General features: G+C 35.9%; 1 protein-coding gene across 6 annotated transcripts in view; it reads right to left on the bottom strand.

Annotated features, from left to right (window-relative positions):
- The window catches only part of ATG10 (autophagy related 10), a 261,017-nt gene that overhangs the window by 129,843 nt on the left and 103,486 nt on the right, over window positions 1-27,688 (bottom strand). The gene's annotated exons all lie outside the window — the stretch shown is intronic.

Genomic DNA, 27,688 nt, shown 5'->3' with positions numbered 1-27,688 from the left:
ACACAAAAATCCTCAACAAGATATTAGCCAACTGGATCCAACAATACATTAAAAAAATTATACACCACGACCAAGTGGGATTTATACCTGGGATGCAGGGCTAGTTCAATATCCACAAAACAATCAATGTGATTCATCACATCAATAAAAGAAAGGACAAGAACCACATGATCCTCTCAATAGATGTAGAGAAAGCATTTGACAAAATACAGCATCCTTTCTTGATAAAAACCCTTAAGAAAGTAGGGATAGAAGGATCATACCTCAAGATCATAAAAGCCATATAGGAAAGACCCAATGCTAATATCATCCTCAATGAGGAAAAACTGGGAGCTTTCCCCCTAAGGTCAGGAACAAGACAGGGATGTCCACTCTCGCCACTAGTATTCAACATAGTATTGGAAGTCTTAGCCTCAGCAATCAGACAACACACAGAAATAAAAGGCATCCAAATCGTCCAGGAGGAAGGCAAACTTTCACCCTTCACAGATGACATGATACTCTATATGGAAAACCCTAAAGATTCCACCAAAAAAAAACAGCAAGAACTGATCCCTGTATTTAGCAAAGTGGCAGGATATAAAAGCAATGCACAGAAATCGGTTGCATTCCTATATACCAACAATGAAGCAACAGAAAGAGAAATCAGGGAATCAATCCCTTTGGCAATTGCACCAAAAACCATAAAATACCTAGGAATGAATCTAACCAAAGAGGTGAAAAATCTATACACTGAAAACTACAGAAAGCTTATGAATGAAATTGAAGAAGACACAAAAAAATGGAAAAAATATTCCATGCTCCTGGATGGGAAGAACAAATAGTGTTGAAATGTCAATACTACCCAAAGCAATCTACATATTCAATGCAATACCTACCAAAATAGCACCAGCATTCTTCACAGAGCTCGAACACACAATCCTAAAATTTGTATGGAACCAGAAAAGACACCGAATAGCCAAAGCAATCCTGAAAAAGAAAACCAAAGCAGGAGGCATCACAATCCCAGACTTCAAGCTGTATTACAAAGCGGTAATCATCAAGATAATATGGTACTAGCACAAGAACAGACACTCGGTTCAATGGAACAGAATAGAGAACCCAGAAATGGACCCACAAATGTATGGCCAACTGATCTTTGACAAAGCAGGAAAGAATATCCAGTGGAATAAAGACAGTCACTTCAGCAAGTGGTGCTGGGAAAACTGGACAGCGATATGCAGAAAAAATGAACCTGGACCTCTTTCTTACACCATACACAAAAAGAAACTCAAAATGGATGAAACACCTAAATGTAAGATAGGAAGTCATCAAAATCCTTGAGGAGAAAGCAGACAAAAACCTCTTTGACCTTGGTCACAGCAACTTCTTATTCAACACATCTCCGAAGGCAAGGGAAACAAAAGCAAAAATGAACTACTGGGACCTCATCAAAATAAAAAGCTTCTGCACAGCAATGGAAACAATCAGCAAAACTAAAAGGCAACTGAGGGAATGGGAGAAGATATTTGCAAATGACATATCAGATAAAGGGTTAGTATCCAAAATCTATAAAGACCTTATCAAACTCAACACCCAAAAAACAAATAATCCACTGAAGAAATGGGCAAAAGACATAAATAGACACTTCTCCAAAGAAGACATCCAGATGGCCAACCGACACATGAAAATATGCTCAACATCACTCATCATCAGGGAAATACAAATCAAAACCACAATGAGATACCACCTCACGCCCGTCAGAACATTAACAACTCAGGCAACAACAGATGTTGGCAAGGATGCAGAGAAAGAGGATCTCTTTTGCACTGTTGGTGGGAATGCAAACTGGTGCAGCCACTCTGCAAACAGTACGGAGGTTCTTCAAAAAGTTAAAAATAGAACTCCCCTACAACCCAGCAATTGCAGTACTAGGTATTTATCCAAGGGATACAGGTATGCTGTTTCGAAGGGGCACATGCACCCCAATGTTTATAGCAATACCATCAGCAATAGCCAAACTATGGAAACGTCCAAATGTCCAATGACAAATGAATGGATAAAGAAGATGTGGTATATATATACAATGGGGTAATACCAGCAATCAAAAAAAAAAATGAATTCTTGCCATTTGCAACTATGTGGATAGAACTAGAGGGCATTATGCTAAGCGAAATTAGTCATTCAGACAAAGACAAATATCATATGACTTCACTCATATGAGGACTTTAAGAGACAAAATAGAGGAGCATAAGGGAAGGGAAGCAAAAATAAAATAAAAACAGGTAGGGGAACAAAAACATAAGAGACTTAAATATGGAGAACAGAGGGTTACTGGAGGGGTTGTGGAAGGGGGGATGGGCTAAATGGGTATGGGGCATTAAGGAATCTACTCCTGAAATCATTGTTGTACTATATGCTAACTAACTTGGATGTAAATTAAAAAATAAATTAAATAAAAATAAAAATAAAAAGTTGGTGAGGGGGTGATAAATAGATGTTTATATCCGCAGTTTCTACATTTTATGTGAAGTGGTATAACATTAACTTTAAATAGGTTGCAAAAAGTTAAGGATGTATACTGTAACATAATCTTTCATAAAATAATGCAAAGAGATATCAAAAAAGTCAATAGATAAAATGGGATTCTAAACATTCATCTAAAAGAAGGCAAGGAAGAAGAAACAGATGATCAACAACAACAACAAAAAAGGAGGGGGTAACAGAAAAAAGTTAGATTTAATCAATCATATTATCATGTTAAATATTAATGCACTAAACACTTCAATTTAAAAGCAGAGCTTATCTGAATGGATTTTTTAAAAAAAGGTAGTCTTTGCCAACAAGAGTAAACTAAGTAGGTTGAAAAAGATCATATGAACAATAAACATGAAGTCTGCTGTAGATATATAGTACATATATTAATTCAGATAAAAGATACGCTAAGTTAAAGAGTATCACTGATGACAAAGAGGGATACTTTATATTGATGAATCTATTTTTCAGACAGACATCAGTCATAAATGTATATGTACCTAATAACAATCCTTTGACAGGATTAAAAGGAGAAATAGAGAAACAATCATAGTTAGAAACCTTAGCTCTTCTTTCTCAGCAACTGATAGAAAAACTAAACAAAAATTTAGTCAAGATATAAAAGTTTATTTAACTTACATTTATAGAATCATATACCCCCATAAGAGCAAAACATCAATTATTTTTAAGTACACACAGTACATTAACCATAATAGGCCATATGCTTGGCCATGGAAGAAATCTCAATAAATCTAAAAGGACTGAAATCATAGAGTAACTCTGACTACAGTGAGATTAAATTAGGAATCACTGACGATGAGATATTTAGGAAACCCCCAAATATTTTCAAATTAAACAACACATTTCTAAATAATCCCTGGGTCAAATTAAAACATCAGAAAGGTTATTATAAAATATTTCATACTTAAAGATAAAAATACGACAAAATAATATCTGTGGAATGCAGCTAAATCAGTGCTTAGAGGAAAAACCATAGCTTTTGTAGCTTAAAAAAGAAGAAAGGTCTAAAATCAGTGACCTAAGTTTCAACATTTAGAAGAGCAAGTAAATCTCAAGCAAATAAAAGGAAGGAAATAACAAAGATCAGAGCAAAATCAGCAAAATAGCAAACAGAGAAACCGGAGAAAAAATAAGCCAAAAATTAATTCTTTGAAAAGATTGATAAAATTGATATACTTCTAGAGAGACTGATCCAGAAAAACACAATAAAAACAATCAAAACCACAAATTAAAAAGCAGTTATCACTAAAGATCCTAAAGACATTAAAAGGATAATAAGAAAATGTTATGAACAACTGTATATCAAAAATTTTATAATCAGATAAAATGGATAATATACATGAAAGAGCTGTTACTAAAGTTCACTTAAAAAATAATACTTTATCTAAAGAGCTCTACATCTTTATACAAACTGGCCATTATTTAAAATCTCACAAAGGAGAGGTGCCTGGGTGGGTCAGTCGGTTAAGCATCCGACTTCAGCTCAGGTCATGATCTCGCGGTTTGTGAGTTTGAGCCCCGCCTCAGGCTCTGTGCTGACACCCTGGAGCCTGGAGCCTTCTTTGGATTCTGTGTCTCCTCTCTCTGCCCCTCCCCTGCTCACGCTCTGTCTCTCTGTCCCTCAATAATAAATAAATATTAAAAAAAAATTAAAAATAAAATAAAATCTCACAAAGGAATTCTTTATATTTTCTTAAATATGTATATTGATTGTGTAATTACCCCATAATAAGAATTTTGGATTATAAAAATATATATGAGAATGATCCTTAAGAGAGAAGAGACTAGCCTGAGACAAGGAAGGAAATTCCTGACTCTTAGGCATAAATTTTATATAGTCATTATTATTTTCCTTTTTTTTTTTTCTTTAGCCTCAAGTAAGCTACATTTGCTGGAATCTCTGGGCATTTTGCCCATTTTAGCTTTTTTTTTTTCTCATCTGTTCAATATTTTTCTGCGTATATTGTGACTAATACTTTTAAATGAAAATTTAGCATTACTTCTTCATTTTTATGCCCCCTTACAAACTAGAATTATGACTGAGATTAAAAGAGGGCATTAAGAAAGAACCATTTTCTGCACAGTCCACATATATTTTATGTAAAGGACACATCAAAGTTGAACCCTCAAAAGCAATTTACTTAATTAGCTTAATTAGTAATGATTGTGCTGAAATCAAGTGTATCAGTTCAAGAAACGCTGTACAGCATAATAGGCTTCAATAACAAAAAAATTTTAATTACAGGTTATTAATTCCTATACCCTACTCTAATTTCAATCCTCATTAGATGGCTTCAACTTTTGTTCTCACCAAAATAAATCCCAAAATTCAAATAGTAACATTCTTATTGATAATACTTTCTACAAACATGCCAAAAAATTTATCTGCTGGATATACTAAAAAGCATCCATGGGTATAAAGGGAATAAAACAAGAATTAGATAGTTTATTTTTAACCCAACCATTTCCTTTCATTTTAACAAGTGATTTGGATTGGATTAGGTTCTACAAGCTCCACCTCCAACTTCTAAGTATAAAAAGCAGTCTCCATAAATCAAGCAAAGATATCCAAAGGAAACTTGGTGTAATTCACAGCTTTGCAAAAGGCCCACTCTATGCTTCAGGTTTAACTGTGAGCAGACAAATTAGAAAATGTGTGAAGAGGGCATTTGTGTTCTATGTCACTCTCTCAGTGGCTCCTGTTGGCAGGAACACAGTACTGAAGTAATCTACAACCACGTTAGGAATTTCCAAGATCTCTCCCCTGCCAAGTTACAATTCCTTTTACCAAGCTGAAGAATTATCTATTAAAGAACTGGGGGCATGACCTCTTCAGGAAAAGTGCTCAGGAAAAGGTATAACCCTTACTCTTAGGTCCATGTTAGGGTTATTGAACTCTATTTTGCTGAATGCAATTTTATCATTTCACTCATTTAACAAATATTTTGAAGACTTGTGAGCATAGTTCATAAGATTTTCAAACAAATTCAGGGTAATAAATATGGATCTTCCTACCAGAAATACTGTAACCTTTTAAACCTAAATGGGCAGATAACACTTACACTCTCAAGCCTGGTTCAGGCCACTTGACCTCCACACAATCTTACTGACTCTTGTCCTAAATCTTGACTGAGTTTCAGTCATTTCTCTCAGCCAAGTACTTAGTTTTTTGTTCAGCCATGGGAGATAAAAATGTTGCCTAGAAAAGAGTATACTATCAACAAAGAGTGAAATTTGTTAGAAGAAAGAGGTGGGACTAATAAAAACAAAACAAAGAGAAAATGTGAAAGCAAAGATTCCCTTTCATCTCTTTTATCCACCACCAAAATCGACCTCCATCAAGAGACCCTGGTAAAGGTGATTAGATGAATTCCCCTTAATTGAGTCATTTCCATCATATTCAAGATTTGCCTCAATTGAAAACACAAATATTCTTTCTACACTTTTCCCAAACCTAAGTCCTAGATATGTATTTAGTGATTTTGTGACTATTTTGTGACTTTTTACTCATGCCTCAGCTTTTTCCACAGGCTCCAAAAGTTCCTGCTGGGCTAATGCTCCCTGGGAAGACTGCAGCATTGAACACATTCCCACAACCTGGCCAAAAAACATCAGTGGATCCAACCTGACTACCAATTATCCAGGTTAGCTTCTACTATATAAAACAACTAATGGAGAATCACTAGGCTCTAGATTTTGTGTAAATTGCAATGAGTCAAACATTTCTGAAACATTAGGTAATTTCTAAGTCTTGTCAACAATCAATCTTTCCACCTAAACTTACTGATCATCTAGTGGGTGCACACTACAATCCTGGTGGAGTCTATTTACAAGGAAATCCGTCATACTACAGGAGTAGCAGCCCCTTCAATCTATGAATTCAGAGCTATCAAACAGCTCATGAGGACACACACACACACACACACACACACACACACACACACACACACAATAAGCAGTAAATTCCTGAAGCCAAATAATTCAAGTGTTTCTGTTTCCAAGGAATTTTTTTTCTTTTTCTTTTTTGGTCTGTTAGTTCTCTCTGACTACTTGAATGTTAAGGAACTATTCTATTGTAAAATAATTGTTTTTCCAAAGAAAATCATGGGAATAAAATAGTGATCTTTATTGTTTAAAAAAAGTCACAGTAACTCAGAAAGCCTTACAAATCAAAGAATCACAGCAACCCCATTCTACCACACACTGTAGTATATGCACAAACATTATAATAATATTCTTATGCATTAACAATAATTTATAATGGCTAAAAATTCATTTGTCTTTTAATTGCTTTAAAAGTATTATCACAATTGAAAAGTAAAATTTATTCAAGTGAAAGGAGCACTGATCCATGAAAATTTGAAGAGAAAATTAGTTTAGGACATATATTTCATCTAAAATAGAAAGCTCCTTCCAAATTTTGGTCTTCTCTTCTTGCAGTTTATAGTCAGGTGACAATCTTAAGGCTTTATTAACTGAACAATACCAGTATTGAAGGAATTTTATTTGAATTTCATATGCATAAGGTAGCTCAAAGTCTCCACAGTTTAGAGTCAGTAATATGATTATCAATTAAAGAGTTCAGACCTGAATTCTAAGGCGGAACAAAAGATAGAATACTTTAGGAATCCATGGCCTTCCTAGAACTCTTCCAGGGATTCAAATTTCACTAATACTGCATCCCAAGACATATGCCTCCTTGAAACTCTCCCCTCTCTTCCCTTTAATGACAACCCTACCCCCTGACTTTTCTCCTAAAACTATGGGCATCCTTCTCACTTGCTTTAGTTAACTCTTTTTTTCTCTACTTATATTTTAAATATTTCTTTCCCCCAGATTTCTGTCTCCAGACATTAGTATGCTTCACTTTACTTACTCTTTCTATTAATCTCAAACATTCCATGACTTCAGGTTTTTTTATATCCAGATATGAATCTCCTACCAAGATCACTCTTTTGAAGTTTAGATAAATGCACATCTCCAACTGGATGTCCCATGGCATCTCAGTTCAGTGTGTCCAAAATACAACCCATTATCTTTTCACTGAAACTGCTCATCCTCATATCTTTCATGTCTTAGTTAAAGGTGTTAAAATTCATCTACAAGCATGTCTGGCATTCAGAAGAATTTAAATTTGAAAATAAAAATTTACTGAATTCATGAAACTGGTCAGCTGGTCAACAACTATTAATTGAGTCTATTACTATAACCAGACACTATGCCAGGTGCTGGGGAATGTAGATATAAGCATGAAAGACAAAGTCCCTGCCCTCATGGAGATTAGTCTAATGGAGAAAACAGCCATTAAATAATTACAAGTATAATTAATTTTTTCCATTAATTATACTTGTAATTACAAGGAAAAAAATAACCTGCCCAATCACCCAAAGCAGAAAACTCAAATATTTCTTCAATAGTTTTCTTTCCTTCAAAATCAATTTCTAATTAGTACCCAGATCTTATTAGTTCCCTCCCTGAAATCCATCTGATTTATACCTTCCTCTCCACCATTACTATCTTGCTCAATTCAAGCTTCATCATCTCTTTCCTTTAACTGGTCTCCCTGACTGCAACCTCTCCTCTTTCTGTTCTAGTAATGACACTGTTATCTTTACACATTATAACTATGATGGTGTCACAATCCTCCTGAAAACCATTTATGGGTCCTATTTAGCATGAAGATTAAAGCCCCAGATCCGTGGTTTTCGTGATTCTCAATGTCCAGCCTTCATCTGCCTTTCCAAACTTATTACATCTTTCTGAATCCCTCATACCCTGGTCTCTAGCCATATCGCACCTGCATTCTCTCAGAACTTCTTTTTCAAATATTCGATCTGTGAAAAATAAAATCGGCTGGAAGACACTGGATTCCTGCCTTTAGAATCCTGGCAAAATCATATGAGTAAAATTCCCTTTTCTTGATGCAAGAGGTCAAGGAGGGAGATAGTTACCAAAAGTCATGTACTTTGAGAGTACCAGGCCAGATTAAGAGTAGACAGCTCAGTGGGGCACCTGGGTGGCTCAGTCAGTTGAGCACCTGACTCTTGACATCAGCTCAGGTCATGATCTCATGGTTTCATGATTTTGAGCCCTGCACCGGGCTCTGTGCTGACAGGGTGGAGCCTGCTTGGGATTCTCTCTCTCCCTCACTCTTTACCCCTCCCCCACTCATGCTGACTCAGTCTCTCTCAAAATAAATAAATAGCCTTAAAAAAAAAGACTCAAAGCTCAAAGTCAGGTCAGTTATCTAAAATGAATATGATGTCAACCAGGATATGAACAATAAAACCAGACTGGACAGACATCAAACATTGTAGAAGAAAAAGTATCTAAGGCAGACAATGGGAAAATGAAACCAAAAGTAGTAAGTTCAAAGCCAAAGGTAGATGACATCAATGGATTTTGTAAAATCTGATTCACACAGTTGCCAATATTAGTATTGGCAATTTATTTTTTTAATGTTTTTTATTTTGAGAAGAGAGCACACACACACGTGAGCAGGGCGGGGGGTGGGGGTAGGCAGAGAGACGGGGAGAGAGAGAATAGGCTCTGCAGTCACCAACTGCGAGACTGTGGGGCTCAACCTCACCAAACACAAGATCATGACCTGAGCCGAAATCAAGAGTGGGACACTTAACCGACTGGACCCCCCAGGCACCGCACTATTGGCAATTTGTTCTTCAAGATTCCTCTCCATGAAAACCATCTGTCACCCAACCCCATTCTGTTCCCTAGCTAATCCTTTTCTCCACAAGGCTCCCAGATTCCTTTGTATTTGCTGCCATTATGACAATCAGCACACTCGATCACAATTACTTGCTTACAGGTCTGTTAACTCAGGTAAAATATTAGCAACATGAGGGAAGGGGCTATGTTTTATTCATCCTTTCATCCTCAATGGGAAGACACAGTAAGTTTGTTAAATTAATGAATAAATATAATGAAGTTATTAGTGAACAAATAAATGAGTACAGTAGTCCTAATTTAATGGTACCTAATAAGTACAAATATCTATTAAACTTAGAAATTGACTTTAGAAGCTTGTTGCTCTTGATTAGAGAATAGTGTGGATAGAGGAGAGAAAAAATACTTTTTCTTGGCTTTAACTAAAGAATTCAGAAGTAAGACTCAAAAAGAAATGTTCACATAACTCAAGAAAGGTGCAAGTAAATACAGTTAGAAAATTATCACAATGTCAATACGCTGCCGTTCAATAATGCTTTGTTTTGCTTTGCTTTTAAATAGTTATATCCTAGTGAGGCAATGATATAACACACATTCCACTCACTGGTTTATTCCTAAGCATTAATGGCTTAGTTGTTGAAGCCACCCTCCCCCTCAACATTCCTGGCATGAAATATAAAACACAAACACTTGCAATACACATATAAAATGTATACTATGTGGCTATTCATTTACTGGTAAGAGAAATCCTTGCTTACCATTAGCCCTGAGACTAGAAGCATAAGTGTAAATACAATTCATAAGTTATATTTCATAAAACAAATTTTATTTTATAAACAAATAAAATTATTCTTCTCTACTTTTACCAATAACCAATTTTAACCAAATATCTGCATCACTTGAATAATCATAACTACTATTTACTTATCTCAAAATCTTCTTGCAAACATACACAACTGAAATTTTATAATCTTTATGGCACATAATTCAATGCCAACTACCCTTTAGAAATGCAATATGAATTTGATAATACTTAGAAATAAATGGGTTGGATTAGATGACCTCAACAGTACCTTCTAGATAGATTCCATATTATTTTTTTTTAATTTTTTTAATGTTTATTTATTTTAGAGACAGAGAGAGCACAAGCCAGGGAGGGGAAGAGAGAGCCAGAGACAGAATCTGAAGCAGGCTGCAGGCTCTGAGCTGTCAGAACCACGAACCGTGAGATCATGACCTGAGCCAAAGTCGGTTAAGCCAAAGTTGGACACTTAACCGACTGAGCCACCCAGGCACCCCTGATGGATTCCATACTATTACAATTATTTTATATTAAATAAATAGAGACTATCAGGTAGAGTGGAACAGGCATTTTACAATGAAGAATATCAATCTGGCTATATGCCAAGTTAGCAAACCTGCCTTTAAACTACACAGCCGTGTACCAGCAAGAATTATCAGTCAGCACCCTTACTTTTTGTACATGTTATGCTCTCAGTCTTTTGCCTGGTCCCATCTTGTACCCATTCCAAGTCTCTTAGGGAGTCTGACCTTGCTTATTCCTCTCCTGGATCTGCAACTGCTACTGCTCCTCTGATTTCCGTCCCAAACTAGTGTCTGTACTTGGCCTTCAGATCTGGATCCAGTAACATCCCAACCTGATCCAATTTGCCATGAAAGACTCTACCCTCTCCTGATCTATGTGACCAGCTCTATGACTAAATTTGGCCTTACCTACCCAAGAGGGAAATGTGCAAGATAACTTGTCAAGGGTCACAGAGTAGGTGGGATGGAGAACCATATATCTAAAATATGATGCAGTGTGATGTAATAAAAAATCAATAGAACTCAGAGCTGAAGGACAGATTTGAATCCTTACTCTGCCTTTAATGGCTGAGGACATGAACCTGGACAAAATGTTGAACTATATAACATACAAAGAGTTCTCCCTATTCAATACAACTTACTATGAAAACTTTTTATCATATACAAAAGTATAAAACCAGTAAAATGTCCTTAAGCCATCTGTAGAACTATGAACACTGGCCAATCTTGTCTCATCTACTCCCCCAACAATACTTTTTTCCCCTAAAGCAAACTCTAGGTCTCATTGTTTATCTGAAAATTTCATTTTTGTATATTAATAACACAAATCAATTGTTATTATCACATCTAACAAAGTTAACACTAATTCCATAAAATCACCTGATGCCAAGCTACGTTTAAATTTCCTAAATTGACAAAAAACTAAAAGGCAGCCTATGGAATGGGAGAAGATATTTGTAAATGACATATCAGATAAAGGGTTAGTATCCAAAATCTATAAAGAACTTACCAAACTCAACACCCTCCAAAAAACAAATAATCTAGTGAAGAAATAAGCAGAAGACATGAATAGACATTTTTGCAAAGAAGACATTCAGATGGCTAATAGACACATGAAAAGATGTTCAACATCACTTATCATCAGAGAAATGCAAATCAAAACTACGATGAGATTCCAGCTCACACCAGTCAGAATGGCTAAAATTAACAACACAATAAAAAAGAGGTGTTGGCAAGGATGTGGAGAAAGGGTAATCCTTTTGTACTGTTGGTGAGAATGCAAACTGGTGCAGCCACTCTGGAAAACAGTGTGGAGCTTCCTCAAGAAACTAAAAATAGAACTACCCTACAACCCAGCAATTGCACTACTCGGTATTTACCCAAAGGATAAAAAATATACATTCAAAGGGATACATGCACCCCAATGTTTATAGCAGCATTATCAACAATAGCCAAACTATGGAAAGAGCCAAAGTGTCCACTGACTGATAAATGAATAAAGAAGATGTGTTATATCTATATAATGGAGTATCACTCAGCGATCCAAAAGAATGAAATCTTGCCATTGCAATGATGTGGATGGAGCTAGAGTGTGTTATGCTAAATGAAATAAGTCAGTCAGAGAAAGATAAATACCATATGATTTCACTAATATGTAGAATTTAAGAAACAAAACAGATAAACATTTGGGAGGGGGGAAGAAAAAAAGAGAGAGGGAAACAAACCATAAAAGACTTTTTAAATATTTTTTAATGTTTATTTATTTTTGGGAGAGAGAGAGAGAGAGAGAGAGAGAGAGAGAGAGGGAGAGACAAAGCACAAATGTGGGAGGGGCAGAGAGAAATGGAGACAGAATCCGGAGCAGACTTGAGGCTTGAACTGTCAGCACAGAGCCTGATGCAGGGCTCGAACCCATGAGCCATGAGATCATGACCTGAGCCAAAGTCGGACGCCAAACCAACTGAGCCACCCAGGAATCCCTAGAGACTCTTAAAGACAGAAGACAAACAGCATTGATGGAGGGAGGCAGGTAGGGGATGGGCTAGATAAATGATGGGTATTAGGAAAGCACTTGTTATGATGAGCAATGGGTGTTGTTTGTAAGTGATGAATCACTGAATTCTACTCCTGAAACCAATATTGCACTGTTTGTTAACTAGAACTTAAATAAAAATTAAAAAAAAAATTCCTAGATTGAACACCAAAAATTCAAACAATTCAATTAAAAAATGGTCAGAGGGCCTGAACAGACATTTTTCCAAAGATGGCCAACAGACACATGAAAAGGTATTCAACATCATTAATCATCAGGGAAATGCAAATCAAAACCACAATGAGATACCACTTTACACCTGTCAGAATGGCTAAAATAAAAAAGACAAGAAATAACAAGTGTTGGTGAGATGTGGAGAAAAAGGAGCCCTTGTACACTATTGGTGGGAATGTAAACTGGTACTGCCTCTGTGAAAATAGTATGGAGGTTCCTCAAAAAATTAAAAAATAGAAATACCACATGATATAATAATTACACTGCTGGGTATTTATCCCCCCAAAAATGAAAACACACATTTGAAAAGATAAATGCACTCCCATGTTTATTGCAGCATTATTTATGATAGCCAAGACAAGGAAATAACCCAAGTGTCCATCAATAGACAAATGGATAAGAAAGATGTTAGGCACACGTGCGTGCGCGCACGTGCACGCGTGCGCGCGCGCACACACACACACACACACACACACTGGCATATTAGACAGCCATACAAAAGGATGAGATCGTGCTAGGTACAATAACAAGGATGAACCTACAGGGTATTATGCTAAGTGAAATAAGTCAGCCTGAAGAAGACAAATACTGTATAATTTCATCTATATGTGGAATCTAATAAAACAAATGAACAAACAAACAAAAAGCAGAATTAGATTGATGGTTACCAGAGAGGAGGGGGTTAGTGGGCAAAATGGATGCAGGGGAGAGGGAGATACAGATTTCCACTTTCCAAATGAATAAGTAACAGGAATAAAAGGTACAGCATAGGGTATACATCAATGACACTGTAATAGGCTTATGTGGTGATAGATGGTAGCTACAACTGAGGCAGGCACAGCACAATGTATGAACTTGTCAAATTGCTATGTTGTACACCTAAAACTAATGCAATATTGTGTATCAACCATAGTCAATTTAAAAATGAAATCATGGATTGTCTAAAACTTTTCTTTTAAATTTTTTATAGTTTGTTTTTCCTAAATAGGATCCAACTAAGAGCTACACATTCTATAACATTTTCTATTAGACAGTAAGGGAGAAAGCCTCTAGTAGGCTTTCTATTCCTATATAGAATAGTATAGAATAGAATAGAATAGAATAGAATAGAATAGAATAGAATAGAATAGAATAGAATAGAATAGAATATATAGTATATAGTATAGTATACATTATAGTATAGTATATACTATACAGTATAGTATAGAATATATACTATATAGCATAGTATACTATATATAGTATAGTATAGAATAGAATATATAGAATAGTATAGAATCACAGATTTATCTGTGATTTGTTATGAAATTGAGAACTTCACTCATCAAAAATCTCTAGATCTATGCTGTTCAAAATAATAGCACTAGCTACCCGTGGTTACTTAAATCAACTAAAATCATGTAATATTAAAAATTCAGTTTCTCAGTCATACTAGCCACATTTCAAGTGCTCAGTAGCCACATGTAGCTAGGAGCTACCATACTGAATGACCAAGCTACAGAATATTTCCCCCATCAGTAAGTGAATAGTCATATGATATCCATTTTACATCACTGCAGGAAATTCGATTGGGTTATGCTGCACTAGTATCTAAAGATACTTTCACTTCACAGAACTTAGAAAACAAGTCTCAATATAAACCTAATGTGCAGAATTATTGAGGGCTCATTAGAGTTATTTAAGACCAACTAGACCATTTCTGGTCCAGGGTCCTTAGATGTGGCTTCTCAAAAAGACTGACCACCACAAAATAACCTACAATTGGGCTATGCCTCCAAAGTTTACTTGTAACTTCTTTTGAATTTTAAATTATTTTGTTCAGGTTCCAGGCTACTGTTAAAATCTCAATTAACTCAAAATATGGTTGGGACACCTGGGTGGTGCAGTCAGTTAAGTGTCTGATTCTTGATTACTAGTCAGGTCGTGATGTTGCAGTTCATGGGATTGAGCCCCATGTGGGGCTCTGCACTGACAGCACAAAGCCTGCTTGGACTTCTCTCTCTCTCTCTCTCTCTCTCTCTCTCTCTCTCTCTCTCCTTCTCCTCCTCCTCCTCCTCCTCCTCCTCCTCCTCCTCCTCCCCTGCTTGCTTGTACACTCTCTTTCTCTCAAAATAAAAAAAAATTAACTTTAAAAAATGGTTGAGGGGCACCTGGGTGGCTCAGTGGGTTGGGCATCCGCCTTCAGCTGAGGTCATGATCTCACAGTCTGTGGGTTCAAGCCCCGCGTCAGGCTCTGTGCTGATAGCTCAGAGCCTGGAGCCTGCTTCGGATTCTGTGTGTCCCTCTCTCTCTCTCTGTCCTTCCCCCACTCATGCTCTGTCATTCTCTGTCTCTCAAAAATAAATGTTAAATTTTTATTTTTAATGGCTTAAATTTTATACAATGAACAGGAGGAAAAAAAACTATTATTGATTGCTATTGTGGACTAGCCTGGAAACCTAATAATTGTGTATAATGTAATTTCAGTTTGTAAAAGTGCCCTGCAAGGGGGAGAAAAGACAGTGTCGTTGGAAACATGTATCCCTCTCCTTTCTCCCCTTCTTCCACAGTGAAAAAGTAGAAACAAGGAAAGCAGAATGTTGGAAGACGTTTTATTTGGGAAAAGCCCTCCCCAGGCTGAGGTAAAATGGCTTGTCATATACATGGGATATATGTAAATTAGGCATTATAAATAAAAAACACAATTTCTAACAAAGGTAATCCCTTATAATTTATTTAAACTAAGGAATATAAAGGCTTTGCTTGATTATTCCCTCCTACATCACAGTCTCAAAAGAAAATTTCTTATTATGTAGGGTTAGTATAGGCCTTTCAAATCTTAAAAAAGATAGAAATCTTAGACTAAAAAGATTACTACATTTGACTATACTTTTTCAATTATCTATGCCAGGGGTGCCTGGATGGCTGAATCCGTTAAGCGTCTGACTTCAGCCCAGGTCAAGATCTCATGGTTTATGAGTTCGAGCCCCATGTCGGGCTCTGTGCTGACAGCTCAGAGCCTGGAGCCTGCTTCGGATTCTGTGTCTTCCTCTCTTTCTCTGCCCCTCCCCACCCACGCTCTGTCTCTCTGTCTCTCTCAAAAATAAAATAAACATCAAAATAAATTTTAAATTATCTATGCCAAAAAAACATTGCAAACCAAGTTAAAATACAAAACCCAGGCAAAATATTTGTAACGTACACAACAAAGTGCTAACTAACATCCTTAGCAAATAAAGAATCTCAAACCAGCCACAAGTGAGTACCTTCATAGCAAAATGGATGAAGAACAAGAATAAGCAATTTATAAAGCAAAAAATACAAATGGCTAAAAAAACAGAAAAATTTTCTAACTTCACTGATAAACCAAGAAATACAATGAAAAACAAAGAGATACTTCTTTTTCCTATTGAACACACAAAAAGAAAAACTTGATTTTAATTGGTAATCTCTAACACTCACTAGAAGAGAGAGAGCTGCTAGAGAGAGCAGAACTACTGGCACCTCTAAGGTACCACTAGTGTCTTTCTCAGCCCCTAAGAGAGTATAATACACTTGGAAGTAAGTCTTCACCCCAGTAAAAATGCAAAATCCATCACATAAATGTAAAGCATCATTCTCAATAGTTATGGTGGAGAATTTTATTAAGGGAAGGGGCATGAAAAACTTAAAAACTTTACTTTTTATGTAATATTACTTTATCTCTATTATATTTCACATTAAGGCACTTGAAAGCCCTTTTAGTCTGCTAGTCGGCATCTTCTCTGCAATGCTTCTTGGCACTGACTCATTAAGTATTCTTCATCTGATTCAAGGCAAAATATGCTTCTGATCAAATATGCACTCACATGCTCTTTGGCAAGCTACAAACCAAATTAGAAAAATCATAAATCTGGTGCTAAATGTTCTGGAGGGATGGTATATGCTATACCTTCCTTATCAGAAAAGCACACATATGGATTGCAATATGTCAACAAACCCCGTCTGTGACTTTTCTCACTCCTAATTTTAAAAATCATAGATCAATAAAGTAAACTATATTACTATATTTGGGTTAATAACTAACTAACCTAACTCCTTACTTTTCAAATGGAAATCATTCAAAATTACTTTGAAAGACATTTGAAATGTACTTGAAATGTACATTTCAATAACTAGATCTGCATAAAAGTTAAAAATAAATACATTTGATATCCCAAAGCTGGTACCAATTTTAATATCACTAACCACTTATACATATGGTTCTCCAAAGAAAGTTTGCTGTTAAATAGTCTATAAAATCATTCTATCACTGTGAATATGCCCTTTCATTTAAGAAAACCTTCAGTTTCCCAATTTACATCAATAAAAGAACATAACAAAAATGAACATCACTAACCTTTAACCATATATGCAAATGTGCATTTTCATGCCAGTTTTGTCATGCCAGTTTCATTTCACATGAAAATCATTTTAAAGGTTTTTCAATAATTAAAGCATTAGTGTCCAATAAACCATGTACATGGTAAACAAAATTCTTTGCAATTCATAAGGAATCAGGCAGGGTCTAAAAATACAATTCTGTAAATGATCATCTGGTAAAATGAACAAAGACTGAATTTTGCAAAATGAGACTTAGGTATATACTTATACTGCAAAAGAATGAATCTTTCAATTAAAGTAATAAAATGCATTAATCAAAATTCTGCAAATAAGACTATCAAAAATTACTTTAAAAATATATATAATAATCTATGATCATTAAAGTGTTTATACAAAAGATGCTAAAACTTCTCAAATATATTTCATAAAATAATGGTTATCATCAATTTTAGAAAACTCATTACAATTATCATTCAGTAAATATTCACTTCAGGACCTATACATGCAAAGTTCTGAGCTATGCACCATGAAGAGCAGAGAGATGGTAAGACATCTTTCTGGGACTTGCCAAGGAGAAAACAATCTAACAGTAAGGATAAGACATAAATATCCTAGACCCATGGAATTCACAGCTTAAGAGAGATGTTCAAGTTTATTTAACCCAATATATGTAACTACTCATGAAAAATCTTGTGTTCCAAACAGGAAAATTTCTTTCTGATTTGTTAAAAGTTCACTTTATGCCTATGGAAAATAATCAGAAGCCTTCTCTTCTCTTGAATCAATTATTCCACTTATAAAATATTCTACATACCCTTTACATGCCTTTTATTATTAATTACCTTTTATTATGTTGATTTTATCTTGAACAAAACACACATACACATACAGCAAATATTTATCATCCATTATTTGTTGTGAATATTTTACCTGCTACAATTTTTCCTTTAACATTATTCATATTTTGCTATTGTTTTTTGTTTTGTTTTCTCTTTTTGATGCAGGAAAATCTACAGATCATTTCTTCATGGTTTCTATCTTGAGGCCATTCTTAGAAAAATTACAGTGTCACCAGTGTTTTCATCTACTAGTTATATGGGTTCATTTAAAAACTGTGTAACTATTCAGTCCATCTGGGGCTTTATTCTCAGGCATACTGTGATATAAAGGGTTCAATTTAATTATTTTCCACATGCTTAAAACATTAACACTGAATAGAAGATAACAAAAATGTTTTTTAAGGGAAAGAGAAAAGAGAAGAAAAGAAACAATGAGAATCATGTCCAAAAACAAGAACAATTAAGCTAGCATCAGATTTCTCCACAGCAACTTTCAACAACAGAGGACAAGTGACCAGTGTTTGCAGAGTTCTGAAGAAAAGAAATTATGTCCCAAGAGCAGTCTGCCTAACCAAGATGACTACACAGGATAAATACAACAAAAGACATTCTCAACATGAAACAGCCACCACTGAGACCTTCATAAAGAATTCTGCTTAAAGGGGTGGCTCAGTTGGTTGAGCGTCCAAGTCTTGATTTTGGCTCAGGTCATGATCTTACAGTTCATGGGTTTGAGCCCCATGTCGGGATATGCACTGACAGCATGGAGCCTGCTTGAGATTCTCTGTCTCCCTCTCTCTCTGCCCCTGCCCCACTCTCTCTCTTTCAAAAATAAATAAAATATTTAAACAATTTTAATATAATTTATTGTCAAGTTAGCTAACATACAATGTATACAGTGTGCTCTTGGCTTCAGGAGTAGATTCCCATGATTCCTCACTTACATACAACACCCAGTGCTCATCCCAAAAAGTGCCCTCCTCAATACCTATCACCCATTTTCCCCTCTCCCAGCCTCCCCATCAACCCTCAGTTTGTTCTCTGTATTTAAGAGTCTCTAAATGGTTTGCCTCCCTCTCTGTTTGAAACTCCTTTCCCCCTTCCTTTCCCACATCGTCTTCTGTTAAGTTTCTCAACTTCCACACATGAGTGAAAACATGGTATCTTTCTCTGACTTATTTCTCTTAGCATAATACCCTCCATTTCCATCCAAGTTGTTGCAAATGACAAGATTTTATTCTTTCTCATTGCCAAGTAGTATTCCATTGTATATATAAACCACATCCTCTTTATCCATTCATGAGTTGGTGGACATTTGGGCTCTTTCCATAATTTGCCTATTGTTCATAGCACTGCTATAAACATCAGGGTACATGTGCTCCTATGAATCAGCACTCACTCCTATATAACCTTGGGTAAATTTCTAGTAATGCTATTGCTGGGTCATAGGGTACTTTTATTTTTAATTTTCTGAGGAACCTCCACACTGTTTTCCAGAGTGGCTGCACCAGTTTGCATTCCCACCAACAGTGCAAGTGGGTGTCCATTTCTCCACATCTTTACCACATCTGTTGTCGCCTGAGTTGTAAATTTTAGCCATTCTGACCTGTGTGGTGTGGTATCTCACTGTGGTTTTGATTTGTATTCCCCTGATGATGAGTCATGAGTATCTTTTCATGTATCTGTTGGCCATCTGGATGTCTTCTTTGGAAAAGTGTCGATTCATGTCTTCTGCCCATTTCTTCATTAGATTATTTTCTTTTTGGGTGTTGAGTTTGGTAAATTCTTTATAGATTTTGGATACTAACCCCTTATCCGATATGTCATTTGCAAATATCTTCTCCCATTCCATCAGTTGCCTTTTAGTTTTGCTGATTGTTTCCTTTGCAGTGCAGAAGCTTTTTATCTGGATGAGGTCTCAATAGTTCATTTTTGCTTTTATTTCCCTTGCCTTCAGAGATGAGTCAAGTAAGAAGTTGCTGTGGCTAAGGTCAAAGAGGTTGTGGCCTGTTTTCTCCTCTAGGGTTTTAATGGTTTCCTGTCTCACATTTAGGTCTTTCATCCATTTTGAGTTTATTTTTGTGTATGGTGTAAGAAAGTGGTCTAGTTTCATTCTTCTCCATGTTGCTGTCCAGTTCTCCCAGCATCATTTGCTAGAGACTGTCTTTATTCCATTGGATACTCTTTCCTGCTTTCTCAAAGATTAGTAGATCATACATTTGTGGGTCTGATTGTGGGTTCTCTATTCTATTCCATTGGTCTATGTGTCTGGTTTTGTGCCAATACCATACTGTCTTGATGATTACAGCTTGGCAGTAGAGGCTAAAGTCTGGACTAAAAAAATTTTTTTATTAAAAATTTTTTTAATAATTCTAATAACAGAAACTAAAATATAAATCAAATGTAAAATTCAAGGGTTAAAACATCAAGGAAAAAAAATCATAGTGAGTACTGAATTCTAGTTAATTATATTCCAGTTAAATACAGAACTAGAATTAAACAACTATAAACCTTAATTACAAAACAGAATGTAAATGTTATAAAGCTCAAATAAGTAAAAATAATGTGTAACAACCAAAAACAGGGAGAGGACAGGAAGGTAGAGTATATATGCACATCTTTCAAAACAGATCACATATAAAGTCTAAACAGAAATTTGCATCTTAAAATCATGGCTCTAACCTCATGTATCCATAATCTCTTTACAGATATTCCAAAATATATACTACCTCTTACAGTGAAGTACATATTTGGAAGTTCAACAATTGTTTAAGTACTTTTAGTATCCTTTCCTTTTTATAAATTAAAGTGAAAATACATTGAATCCTTTTTATTTACAGTAACAGACATAGTATGATCAACAGATCAATGGGTTACCCTTTTTTTTTTTTTAAGATTTTAGTTTTAAATAATGCCTATACCCAACATGAAACTTGAATTCAACAGATCAATGGAAAGGAAAGAAAGAGGGAAGGACGAGGAAGCAGAGAGGGAGGAAACTGTATTTCTCGCTATCTAATGTATTATGGTGGGTATCTGAGGGGTGATTTTTGAATTTCTTCTTTGTATTTTAATTTTTTATACTGAACTTACATCATTATACAAGGATAACAGTGATTTTTTTCTCTGTTATAAAAAATCAAACTAAAAGTAGACATAAAATAAAGATAAATAATCAAGATTACAAGGGTATTACTATCTTCTGGAAGCTACAAAATTGTGTTTGATACACAAACAACAAACCTGGATATCAAGATTATAGTTCATACATTTGAGCCAAGAACCTCTCAGATTTTTTAACTTCTTATATACAGAGTTGTGAGGTAGAAGTCCACTTTATGGGGTGCCTAGGTGGCTCAGTCAGTTAAGCCTCGGACTCTTGATTTGGGCTCAGGTCATGATCCCAGCCAGGGTCATGGGATCAAGCCCTGCATGGGGCTCAGCACTGAACATGGAGCCTGCTTGGGATTCTCTCTCTCTCTCTCTCTCTCTCTCTCTCTCTCTCTCTCTCTCTAGGCCCCTCCCTAGCCTCAAATTAAAAAAAAAGTTTTTTTAATCCTTTGTATTTTAGGACACTACTAAAGCTCTGTGCATATTTAGGAAGCCTGATCGCCTGAGTAAACAAACCCAGTGACCTCTGCTCAGTCCCATCTTCAACCGTCCTCTGCAACAGTGGACTCTGCAAAGACACCCTCCTTTACATTCTGGACAGTGCCTTGCACACAGCAGCCACACAAACATTGTTAAGTGACGAATGGGGCATTCTCCTGACTGCTCTGATCTCTGTCAGTGTCTCTGCAGGCTTCTGCCCACACTTCTTTCTCTCCTTGCCCGCCTACACAGAGGCGTCCCCCAAGGGTGGCTCTCACTTCACTCCTCTTCTCAGTCTAGTTTCCCTGAATTATCGCATCCACTCTCAAACTCTAGGTCTGGCTCCTCTTCTGAGCTCCAAAACTAAAATGGGAAGTTTGTGCTAGACATCTTGACAAAGATGCTGTCCAGCATCCTGAATTTGACACGCTGAGGTTGAATTACCTTTCACCCACCCGCCCCTCCCCCTGTCTATCTCTCATCCCATTGCCAACCAGCGTCTCCCCTTAAGTCTCAAATGGGGGCAGTGGCAACACATTCAGCTTCCTGGTCACAGAGAATGAGAACCTGGCGGCGTTTTCAACCCGTCCTTGTCTTGTGTCCACTCCTTTTATACCTCCATAATGTCTCTCACACACATTCCATCCTTCCTGCCCACACTGACATCATCTAACAAAAGCAGCACCCTATGATGAAAACACTACCAGGTCTGGACTCAAAAGACATAGCGTTTGAGTACAAGCTTTGCCCTGAATTTGCTTTGAGACCTTGAATACACTGACTAACATATTTTTAGTACAAATCTTTAAATCACAGGATAACTCTGAAGTATCAAGTTATCTCCAACCTTAGGAACAGTAGTATTGTATATACTATATGTGTGTGAATACACACACACATATATACATAGATGGCTATAGAAACACATGTGCACACACACAAACATGTATGATATCTATACAAACACATGAAAAGCATTATTATTATCTAAGCTGGTATAATATCTCATCTGATCTTGCACAAAAATGTTCCATTTTAATCTCGGTTCTCCAGGCAACCTTTTACCCTGAATGAAGGATTATTTTATTAAAACATCATTTGCTTCCTTTTAATGGTCTGCAATTTGTTCTCCTTTGCCAAAAGAATAAAACCAAAACTCTCTATATAGATTTCATAGTGCTCCTTTATCTGACCCCACCTTAGCTTTCTGACCTTATCTCCCAGTACACCCCCTCTATCACCCATGTTCTATCAAGACACAACACTATAACTTCCTTTCCCCAAATACACCCTGCGTTTATACTGTTCCCTCCAGTCTAGAATTTCCATTTTAGGAAACCTCTCCTTCAAGGTCCAATTCAGATATCACCTTCTCAATAATATCTCCACGGATCTTCATCAAGATAAGTGGCCCATATTTTTAACCTTGTAAATAGAAAGATCTTTATAATTCTCTCTTCAACTAGGTTATAAATTCCTGAAGGACCGAAACTATGGCATATTCGCCTTTGACTCCGTTGCTTGTCGAGTCTAATACAGTTTATTATGCATTTAATGAACGTGTGTAGAATGGAAATGCACAAATAAGGCTCCTTTAAGTCTTTCAAATTCAAAGAATTAGAAGCATGTAGAAAATTAAAACTATATTATATAGTGAAAATGTATAATCAGTAAATGATTAGGTGTACATATCTTTTTTAATGAAAATGATGAAAAAAATTTAAAAATACATCATTAAAGCTTCAAGCTAAACAAAAAGATTGTTTGGTGCTCCCTCTGCTGGCTTTGCAGCAAGCTAAGAATGTTGAACAATAACACTACAAAGAAGTAAACACAGATTCAGCTCATCTGCTCCCAGTATATACCTCCTACAAATAACCACAGTTGAAATTTTTAATTGAGTTCATTTGGAAATAACCCTATCTGCCAAAAAGTTGGTCTAAGAAAATTGTTTAAAAAGAGACCAAACCGATCTTATGATTTGAGTGGTAATAATTACTGCCAGAATTCCTGTTCATACCTTTGTTTTTTAACTAAACAACCTACTTTATGTATAAACAATTTTCAAATTTAGCTGAAACTATTGAGAAACAAAGTAATTAATATATAGTTTTTAAGAACCGATGAGGAGCATAAAAGGTTAAATTCTCCCTGTGTTTCTAAACAGAGTTATTCTGAGTACCCTGAAGGCATTTAATTCCAAAACAGGAAGCCACATAGAGGAACACTTGGTTACACTAATGTTATGCAGATCTTTTGGAACATACTTTTCTAAACACTTGCTGAAAGAACCTTTTCTATACTGCACGCTATCACATGAAGTTGGAGAAGGGTCCCACGGATACTGTAGTGCACATACTGCTCAAATTGCCCTTTGTTACTTCTCTGTTTTCCTCCACTTTTCTTACTTTAAATGGTCTTCTGCTTGCTCATAGAAAGAGCGGTAAAAAAACCAGGTTGGGGTCAAGGCATGTTTATTCACATACCACAGTTCAGTTGTTTTGGCATATACGTGGCATAAGAGCTATGATACGGCTTATGGCGGTCAACTGTTTTAAAAAATGATTTAGAACTGGTGTCCCAGAAAGATTAACCTGAAACTAGCAGAGACATCTCTGCTAAAGGCTAGTGTCTTTTCTAATAAATTCGTGTTTCCTGTGCTTCAGGTTACTATAAAATCTCTTTAATCTAAAACATGTTAAATGAGACCTCACCTTTGTCGTTGAACAAAGGATAATAGTAAACCATAGGTGAGGGACACAGCAGTGGATTTATGTAATTGAGTCGCATCGATGCTGGAGCTACCTCTGCTACAAAGCAAGCCACTTAACATGGTAGGCTCCATTTCCCAACCTTTCAAGTAAGGGTTAGACTACTAGTGACCAGAAAGATACTACTTGTGATTCTGTGACTAAACAAATGAACTAGATCCTAGGTCCACTTTAAGTTACAGGTATAAGGCAGAAAAAAAAAAAAAAAGGTGAGTGCATTTTTCATATGCCATTTGATCTCACACACCATTTCAACGCCATCCATGTTTAAAAATAGCTCTTTTTCTTAGTTTCTATCCTAGTTTATATTCAGTTACGTTTTAAAGAAAGTAAATGATCACTGAGCAATTATCCTTCTGTGTTGGAAATTAAGGTTTCATGCACATTCTTGATTATCCATAAAAGTGAAATGAAGTTAATATTAAAAGCAGCAATATTAAAAGTCTAGTCAGAAGAAGCCCAATAGAAAAAAATAGTCAATATATTTCGATCTGCTTATACTTACTTTCAATGAATTTATGAAAATATTTATTCCATTCATAACATTTAGGCAGTAAGAATTTTGTTGAAATCACCTATGAGAATGTCAAAATAGTATTTTTAAGCTATTCCACAGAGCTTGGAAATTATTTTCCCTTAAGAAATCTCCATGTGAACAAGAACAAGGGTTTTAGCCATGACAGTGTACTACTGACAGCATTCTTGTGCTGGAATACACAACATTTACCCCCACCCTCACTGGGATTGCAGAGATAAGAGACTGGTTGGTGAGTGGGTACCATCCTGTTAGTGCCTCAGGACAACAGCAGCCAGGCCTAGAGGAAGAAGCAGAAGGTCAGAGCACAGAGGATATTCCCAGGCTCACTGTGACTCTGTCATCCAGTGCATGGCAAGTTCTAAAATGCTGAGCTGCTGTCTTTTGAGCAGGGCTGTCAAATCATTAGATTTGTTTTTGGAAATTCAGCTCATGAATATGTCCTCTAATGTTCAGAGGGCATCCCTGCTAAAATGTACAATTACATATAAGGCTATAGCAAAGAAACCCTTACAACCCAAAAGATTTATCAGCAATTCATCATACGGTGATTTATTTCACTTTAAATTATTGAATGCTCTATTCAGAAATGATACAACAAGGTTTCAGAGCTGTAAATTAGCTGGCAGTTAGACAATATCTTAAAAAGCATTCTGAAGTGTAGAAGAAAAATATTCAGAATATGTGATTCATTTTCATTTAACATAATATATATTCAATGTTGAATGAACAGAGGAAACATGATGTGGTTTGTTGTAAACTGGAAACAGTAATATCCAATAAACGTTACGCTTCTTTCATTCCTTATGGTAATCCATTTACCCTATTAGCCAATAGCAGTGCAGTAAACTACTGAACAACTTGTGAACATTTCTGTAGAGAAAATTTCATTCCTGAACGAAATTACTGACATTTTCTGCAGAGAAAATGTCAAGGAAGGCCATTTATCAGGCTCCAGCTGTGTTGATGTCATTATGTGCAAGTGTGTGACATCAAACACTGATATTATAAGGTGTTCATCATAATAATTCAGTCCCTTCTAGACTCCATGGATGCAGTATAAACTGATAACAATCAACTCATGTTATGTCACATTTATTTCATAACACCTACATCAATAAATACTACATATTTTGAAATAAAAATACATATAAACAAATATAACTTTATATCCTAAATGTTTTTCCTATGGAAAATAATAACAAAAGATTTTATTAATGATGATTCACTATAATTTCACATAGAACTTCAGTGATAAAACTTAAGTTCTATCTCCCGTTTAAGACCAGCAGGCCTCTAAAAGTATACTTCCTTAGGCTCTTGCTTAAAAGTGAATTTAAGAAAATAATGGTGTTTAAGAAAAAAAAATCAGTTGTTGTTTTTTTTTTAAGTAGGCTCCAAGCCCAATGTGGGGCTTGAACTCATAACCCTGGGATCAAAGAGTTGGATGCTCTACCAACTGAGCCACCCAGGCATCCCAAAAACTATTAGTTTTAAATTGTAACTCTATTCTATTGCCTTTAGCTAATCTCAATATGGCAGCCAAAACTAGTAGAGTAACTGGTCAATTTACATCACTATTTAGTTTGACTGCAAAATCAAATGTTAAATCAGTTTCCTGAATATTATACAGCAAAACAGGTTACTTTTATTTAATTTTTTATATTGATATTTTGTAAATGTACAAAGTTAGATCCAAAACCAATAGAAAATATTTTAGTATTATCTAAAAACATGTTGTTGAACAAAATAAGACAGATACAATATGCACTATGTGATATATTTATATAATGTTAAGAAAAAAGAGACAAGGGCACCAGGCTGTCTCAGTCAGTGGAGCATGAGACTCATGACCTCAGAGTTGTAAGTTTAGGTCCCATGTTGGGTGTAGAGACTATGTAAAAATAAAATCCTTAGAAGAACAAACAAACAAACAAACAAAAGAGGCAAAATGAGTCTAGTGTAGAAGTCAGATTAGTGTAACGATTAGACAGCAAGTAGTGACTGAAAGTGTCAAGAGGGGGGTCCTGTGTTCTGTTTCTTTATCTGGGTATTGGATACATAGGTATGATCACTTTGTGATGAACACTCATTGAGCTTTAAACAAAACAAACCAAAACCTGTAGGCAGAAGCAATTGGGGAGTCACTGAAGTCCACCCCAGGCATACATACATGCACTGTAGTTTAGTATGGATGTCTAAAAGAAAGATGAATCTTTTAGGAGGGAAGCAGGACAAGAGAGACAAGCTGAGGAACGGACCTATTAACAAGCCACAGATATGTGGTAGAAAAAGAAAAAGAAAGGGGCAGGCACATTTATGTAAGACTCAATCCCAATCCCCTAAACACAGCATGTGATAGATAAACTGAGAGGTTCATGGGATCAGGGCTGGGACTATGGACTCAATGGGGTCCCTGTTATATTAGGACCTCATTTTAGAATGCAAAGGGAATCATACTTGTTGATCTCCATGTACCAGATACTGTGCTAAAAGGTTTACAAAGAAATTATGTTACCATTTACTAGACCAAGGATACAGAAAGAGCTCAGAAGATGTTTACTAAATTTAATTGTCATAATCCTTACATAACAGATATTATTATCCTTGTCTACAGATAAAGAACTTGAGGCCTGATGAGTTAGTTACTTGTGCAAGCTTTTAGAAAAAACAAGTGGTGGAAAAGCTCCGTCCTTTTTTCTTTGGGAGGAGTTGGGAAGAAACAAGGAAAGTGGCAAAAGTAATCAACTCCTCCATTTTAATTTAATCTTTCTCCCTGCAAAACAAGTCATGATCTTTA

The sequence above is a fragment of the Lynx canadensis genome, chromosome A1 (genome assembly GCF_007474595.2).
Source record: "Lynx canadensis isolate LIC74 chromosome A1, mLynCan4.pri.v2, whole genome shotgun sequence".
Classification (NCBI taxonomy): domain Eukaryota; kingdom Metazoa; phylum Chordata; class Mammalia; order Carnivora; family Felidae; genus Lynx; species Lynx canadensis.
Note: the sequence above shows the minus strand (reverse complement) of the source record. Positions and strands in the feature narration are given on the sequence as shown.